We start from the raw sequence: 7,430 nt of genomic DNA, 5'->3' as shown, positions 1-7,430 counted from the left end.
ACACACAACGGAATGTCAAAGAAATGCTGTTAAAGCACTTAGGTTCAATTTAGATGAGATAAGAGACACACTGGAGGATTAGGGAATAAGAACAGAAGATTCTCAAATAAAGATTCTGGTCTGTCATGAAAAATCAGGTTAATTTTGAATTTGTGATGCCCACAGTTATTTGTTATAAACTGTTGCTTGCTGTTACTCATATGAATAAAGTCAAGCCACCCTCCAAAGTCAAGTAGATTGTAATTTGGTTATTTTCACTTTTTAAAATGTTAAAAATGATTTAAAATGTTTAAACAATTTTTAGGAAAAAAAAAGTAAATAGAAAGAAACTACTTGTGAAGTATAAACTAAAGTGACATTCCACAAAGCGTATCAGAAAATTAGAACAAAAATGAAAAATTTTGCATGACTATGAAGGAGAAATTTCTATAATATATTCCTGAAATTAGCACCTGTAAACAGAACTGTTATGTCAAATAAAGAGAATTGAGCATGTGTACTTTACCATATTACTATTTCAGTTTTCTTTATAGAATTCCAGCACTGAAAAATTTGAAGGAGGAAAGGAAAACTTACACTGAGCACATCTATATGTTGTTTTAAGATACATGAAGTTGCTTAATAAGTAAGAATAATATACATGATAATCTTAACATGTTGTGAGTGTTTTTCAGTAAGGATAATTTATCATGGGAGACCCCATTATAATGTATTAGTATGATACATAAAATTTGTGGTTTCTTTGTGAATTTAATCATGGCTTAACATTTGATTGCCTGTTCCAATTGCTACTGCCTCAGGAAGGCAAACATCCCCCAAATTGAACTTAAGAAAATACATAACTAAAAACTGCATTAACTCTAGAAATGTTGTCTAACTTAGCATTATCATCTATATATATAAAAAAAGAACTTTTCTTTTGTAAAACTTTTCTTTGTGAAACTCTTGAATATTAAACATAATTTGTGATTTTCCTAAAACAGAGCCAAGGAAAATAAACCTTGTGGGTTAAGTATATAAAAATGTATGGATTATATAGGCATTTTGCTATTCATCTGCATATGGCTAGCCTATCAGAATCCTCAGAAAGGTGTAATAGTAATTAAATTTAGTTAAATTCATTGGTATTTTGTTGGCTTTATAGCTTTATGTGTACATTTCTATTTTGTCATCTTGTAGATCCATTTATCACGATAGGAGGATAAAACAAGCTTTATCTAGCAATTTGTTAGCTTGATACCTCACATGAAGATGTTTAGATCTGTGGTGGGCGGGCCTCCATCTCTGTGCTTGCTGGGGATTTGGGGCTCCCTTTTCCACCCCCAGGCTCTCCATGACCCAGTTCCATCCTCTCCCACCCCTTCAGGCCCAGAAGGTTCTGCCTGCCTCTTGTTACTAGTTGCTAGGACCTCAGCCTCCTTGAGGGGGTCTTCAAAGCCAGCCTATACCTCCACAGGGGCCCTTTCCTCCAGCAGTTTTCAGATCATCTTCTTAACCCCTAGCCAGCCTCTCTCCAGAACCCTGACTGATACCCCTGGTGTGTTAGAACATTTAACAACACACCCTACTGTCACACATCTTGCGTCCTTCCAAACTGCTGCGTTTTCTTCACAACACTGATCTCCTCTTGACATTATAGGATGTCCTAGTGGATGCTGGTTGCTTGTCTCTGCCCTAGGCTGGGAGCTCCCCAAGGGCAGGGCTCTGGCTGGTCCTCTGCCAGAGACCCAGAGCTAGAAAGAGTGCCCATCACTTACGTGCTCGATAAAGATTTTCTAAGTGACTTTGATGGAAGAAGAGTGCATATAAGGAAGGTCTGTAAGAACATCCAAAATTCTAAACAACGTCTAAAATTCTCCAAGAACTGGCCCAGGTATGATTTTATATATAAGTCGGGGAAATGTGAATGAAAGTGGGAAATGTCTCAAAAGGACCTAGACACCCACCAACCATGGAGTGTCTGACCACAGCCATCTCAACAGCAGAATATGGTTGGTGGGTGTCTAGGTCCTTTTGAGACATTTCCCACTTTCACTCACATCTCCCTGACTTATATATAAAATCATACCCTGGGCCAGTTCTGGCTTCTGGCGGGCATTCAGTCTGCAGTTTCCCAAATGTCCTTTTCTTAGTTAAGAAACGGGAAAGGGACTTCCCTGATGGTCAGTGGTAAAGACCCTACCTTCCAACACAGGGGGTATGAGCTCCATCACTGGCTAAGACCAAAAAGCTTCTTGGCCAAAAAATAAAACAGAAGCAATATTGTAACAAGTTCAATAAAGACTTTAAAAGTGGTTCACAATAAAAAAAAAAAAAAAAAAACCTCTCAAAGAAACGGGAGGGATTTCTCAATGTCGATTCCTACCTCAGTTACTTTCTTGAATCAACTACTTTAAAAGTGGGGTGAAAGTGAAAGTGAAGTCACTCAGTCGTGTCTGACTGTTTGCGACCCCATGGACTGTAGCCCACCAGGCTCCTCCCTCCACGGGATTCTCCAGGCAAGAGTACTGGAGTGGGTTGCCATTTCCTTCTCCAGGGGATCTTCCCGACCCAGGGATCGAACCCGGGTCTCCTACAGTCCAGGCAGATGCTTTAGCCTCTGCGCCACCAGGGAAGCCCTAACAGTGGGGTACAGGATGCTAAATCAATGAGGCTAAAATTGGCTGAGCAGAAAATTACAATCTTAAGTTGAAACAAAGAGCATGTGGATCAGAAGTGTTCCATGTGTCCATTTAAATAGGACTTTTATTAAAATAAGAGTTGCCTGATGTTTGACTCACCTAGATATGTTTTTTTTCTTTCTCCCGTAATGAGCTGCCAAGAACTGTGATGTGTAATCACACAGCAATTATTTAGAACCCGTGACCTGATGAACAGTGTTTATGAGTTGCAGGGATTCCTGCAAGGAGTGGATGGAATTGTGCCAGAGTTGAGCTGCCTGGTGAGGCCCACCCCGATCCCTGTCACTCACAGGAGAGCGGGTCAACAGCTCCAACTAGTGAAATTGCTACTTGGCAGCGCAGGGTGACAAGCAGGCACAGCAGGACTGTCGGAGTGGCATGGGAAATAAACGGGTGTCATGGCGAGGTGTCAGGAGGTAATTAGTAGCCCCTCTGCTGTCTGTAAACAAACATTTCTGATGCATGCCATGAAGAGCTGGAGCTATTTTGGTGATCAGTTTTGCACTCCCAGGAAGCGGAATTTAATTACTTCTCTGATCTCCAGAGCCCTTCGTCAAGCCTGCACTAATGCAGGAAACAGACACCCCACCTGCAGAGGTGGCAGCTCTTTGGGTCTTTATTGTGTCGTTTTTTCACTCGTTTACAACAGATCATCTGTCTCCACCAGTTCTTATTTAAGAATAAATAAGATTTTTAAGTTTTCATTTATAAAGTCAATCAAGAAGGCTCAAAGCATCATTGAAAGGCAGCAGGAGATAAATATAAGTTACACAAACTTTCACTGACCGTCTCCTATGAACTGCATTCCTGGCTCTATGTAGGGGCTGCGAAGACAAAACAGAGTGAAGATCCAGTGTCCAGGCTGCAGGAGCTTATAGTGAAAGGGGAGAGGTGGCTGCATGAAACACGAAATGTCGAGACACGGTTTAGAATAGCATTTCATTTCCCATCTCGTGTGTCTTAGCCCCAACTAACTCCAATACTTTGGCCACCTGATGCAAAGAACTGATTCATTTGAAAACACCCTGATGCTGGGAAAGATTGAAGGCAGGAGAAGAAGGGGATGATAGAGTATGAGATGGTTGGATGGCATCACTGACTCGATGGACATGAGTTTGAGTAGGCTCTGGGAGTTGGCAGTGGACAGGGAGGCCTGGAGTGCTGCAGTCCATGGGGTCACAGAGTTGGACACGGCTGAGTGACTGAACTGAACTGAAGTTTATTCATTTATTTTCTATTTTTCTATTTATTTTTGGCTGTGCTGGGTCCTCGTCGCTGTGCTGGGTCCTCGTCGCTGTGCGGGATTTTTGCTTGTGGCGTGTAGGGGATGCTCTCCTGCGCGTGGTGGCTTCTCTTGTTGCGAGAGGGCGAGAGGGTTTCAGCAGCAGCAGCTCCGGGTTCTAGAGCACAAGCTCAACAGCTGTGCGTGCACTGGCTTAGCTGCTCTGCAGTGCGTGGGACCTTCCTAGATCAGGGATGGAACCTGTGTCTCTTGAATCGGCACATGGATTCCTTACCACTGAGTCACCAGGGAATCCCAGCACGTTTTTTTTTGTTGTTGTTGTCTTTTTTTAAATCTCTGCTTCTGTCTGGGCCTCTGCTGCACCATTTTGGGTCAAAGAGTGAAAAGTAACCAGGCTGTGCATCACCTTACAGTTAAGAACTCTTCTCAGACTAAGTCGGTCTTGATATCTTTCAGTTGTCTAGAGTGAACGAATCAGAAAGGTTCAGACCAGCTACTGGCTTCTTTTCTCTGGAGTCAGCTGTGGCCTTTCATCCCATCATTCGGTACAAACAGAGCACCTGAGACAGTGGGTGACAGATTCTCCCAGAAGACTGTGGGCCAGAGAAGGCAACGACAGGCCTCGTGAGGGCTGGGAGATCTGAAACAGGAAGCCTGGGGGTGCAGATCCGACGAGAAGAGTCGCCGGGTGAAGGTTTGCCGAAGTCTGGGGGACGTGGGCTTAAAGGTGAACACCCTCTCATTTTCAAATCATTCTCTCCAACCTTTGATACGTTTTACCAGGAGAGAGAGTATTTTTTCAGCCATATGGGTTCAACCTTTCTAGTTTAATACCTGTCTGAAAATTAGGGAGCATTAAATCTCTCAGTTAATGACCCTTTCCCCTCCTTTTATCTAAGCAATTAAATATCTGCTAATAGTGTGTATCTCCCAAAACTAAGAGGACTTCACCTGTAAATGTATTTTTACTCAAGCAGCTGCCACGACTATGTGCCAGCTGCTATTCAAATTGTGCTCTCAATGAGCCACAGTGAGAATGTTCCTCTTTCTTCTTTGCCCACTTTCCCTGTCTGTCAAAATGAGGCAATAAGACAACCCCAAACTTGACGTGTGATTCAGAAAGCGAAGAGGGCAGCTGTGCAGATTCCAGAGATCCGGAAGCACATGGAGTCCATGGAGGGCCCACAGGGCTTTCCTTTTAAAAGATACATGTGGGCATCTTCCTGTACCTTTGTCTCGGCAGCCGGAGGTGGAAAAAGAACTGAACCTAAGACTCCACGGGCTCCTGACTGATGAGTGCCTGAGATTCTCTGACATCTCACTGATCAAGGAAGTGGGATGCGTGTCTAAGAATGCGGGTTTTCTGTAATGCATGTGGCCTTTTTATCAACTGGCCACTCTATTAATTTGGAACACACTCAGGTTCAATCCCTGGCCACAGAACTAAGACTCCACATGCCATGCACCCCCCCCACCTCCAGATGATTATATTATTTAAAGCAAAACAACCCCAACTTTCTCCCTGTCCACTACCCTCAGAGATTTGGTAACAAGGAACTTCAAGATGTTGGCACAATTTTTCAGAACAGAAGGGCTACCTGCCCCAACTACATGCCAAGCCTCCAACATGCAGTAACAGAACACTTTTCTTCAAAATCTTATTTGAAAACAGGTTCGACATTGGTAAGTAGAGAATGGTTAAGATGGCCTTACAGGAGCTCTGTGCCCTAGAGGAGACGGAGGGCTGGTTTCACCCTTGAGATGTGCACACATCCGGGAGCAGTGTGAAAGAAACGCAGCGGCAACGAAACCAAACGGCCGGTTAGACAGGCTTTGTCAGCCTGGCCTTCCACAGAAGGAATGAGCTCTGGGTGGGCACCAGGGGCCGGCCTGCCTTCATCTTCTTACAAACTCAGGTTCAGCTGCTCAACACTTGAAAGTCAATACTCAAAAGACAAGTGTCAATAGGAAAGGAAAGTTTGCTTTAGCAACCTGGGGAGAAGACAGACTCATGTCCAAAAGCCAACTCCCAACAGCTGGTCAGGAGCAAGAACTTCTTTCTCATGGAGAATTTCAGGGGTGCTCAGGCGGAGGGGGCTATGTACATGAAAGCACAGTCAGCTCCAAAAACCAACTTGAAATTGGTCCTGGTCAGCATCATCTGGACTGTCTTAAGTACCAGCTCCCAGGGTTGGATTGTTCCTATTTCCTTAAAACCAGTTCTCAGAATTGTGCAAGATGGAGTAGCTTATGTTGTAGCTACAGTCTGGTCATCGAGCAGCTATCTTCTTCCACCTGGTGGGAGTCTCAGTATCTGCAAAACAGCTCAAAGGTTATGGCTCAGAATATCGTCTACAGCCCCGGAGGAGGAGCTGAAGGTACTTGGCTTTATTTAATGACTAAACCACGGGGTTACAAAGAGTCAGATGCAACTTGGTGACTAAGCATGAGCAAGAATCTGTTAGGATTTTGTCTTGCTTGACTGTTTTCATTTGTTTCTGCATTTTATCACTTCTCTTATTAAACCTGTTCTTTGGCTAAAGTTTTTCTACAGACAAAAGGCAGGTGGAGGATCTTGGTGGCAGGGCGGGTGGTGGGGGTCTGCTCTGAGAAGGCCCCACAGGATCCAGCCTTGTTACTTTCTCTCTCTCTCACTCTTTCTTTCCTTCCATCCAGCCTTCCCTTTTTCTCCCTCTCTGCCTCATTCCTTTCCTCCTCTTCTTCAGTCAGTTCATTTCCTCTTTCCCTTCCTTCCCTCTTCCTTCCTAGACTTGGTGAATCCTGAACATCTTCCAGCAGAGGTCACACTTTCCTTTGAAATGAAGCAAGGCATTTTTCACTTTGAGAGAATAACTTAGCTGCTTACTCTGGGCTGGAAATTTCCACACTACTTGGAGAGACTCCACAGTGACCCGAGGCCATTGGAGAGGCAGGGGGCATAGCCTCAGAAATACAAGACCCCCGACCAGCTGCGCATCACACGTCATGATCAAGATCCTAACACCCATGCTGGCCATGTCCGGGTGCCCAGCACCGGCCAGTCACGAGACCTTCGCGTTTATCCCCTCTTGATGCGTTGGCTGAGACAGTGATGGGGACCCCTGGACGTTAGCCTTTCCTTCAGGGGTGTAAGTATCACTGGGTCTTCCTTATCCAGCCTACCTTATCCACAGATGGGAGGGGTCCCACGAATTCCTTAGGACGACTGCTGCAGGGTCTCAGCAGAGTCCTACGGAAGGATCTGACCTTAGCAATAGCTGTCCAGGTACTTCTGGTTTGGTGGGTTGTGAATTCATCATTCATGAGTTTAGAGAGGGCTTGATGGTGGAGGTGAGAAAAAAGCACAGCTTTAGGCGATGTGTCAAAACTAGACGGGCAGAGGGAAAGAGGTAAGACATGACTCGGGAAAAGTCCGAGCAATTTCCTTGGGAAGTCACAGGGGGCATGTTTCTGGGTGACACGTCCATTTGGCTTCTAGCACTACATGCACTGGAGAAGGAAACGGC

This window comes from Oryx dammah, unplaced genomic scaffold (genome assembly GCF_014754425.2).
Source record: "Oryx dammah isolate SB20612 unplaced genomic scaffold, SCBI_Odam_1.1 HiC_scaffold_14, whole genome shotgun sequence".
NCBI lineage: Eukaryota > Metazoa > Chordata > Mammalia > Artiodactyla > Bovidae > Oryx > Oryx dammah.
This window is presented reverse-complemented; position numbering follows the sequence as displayed.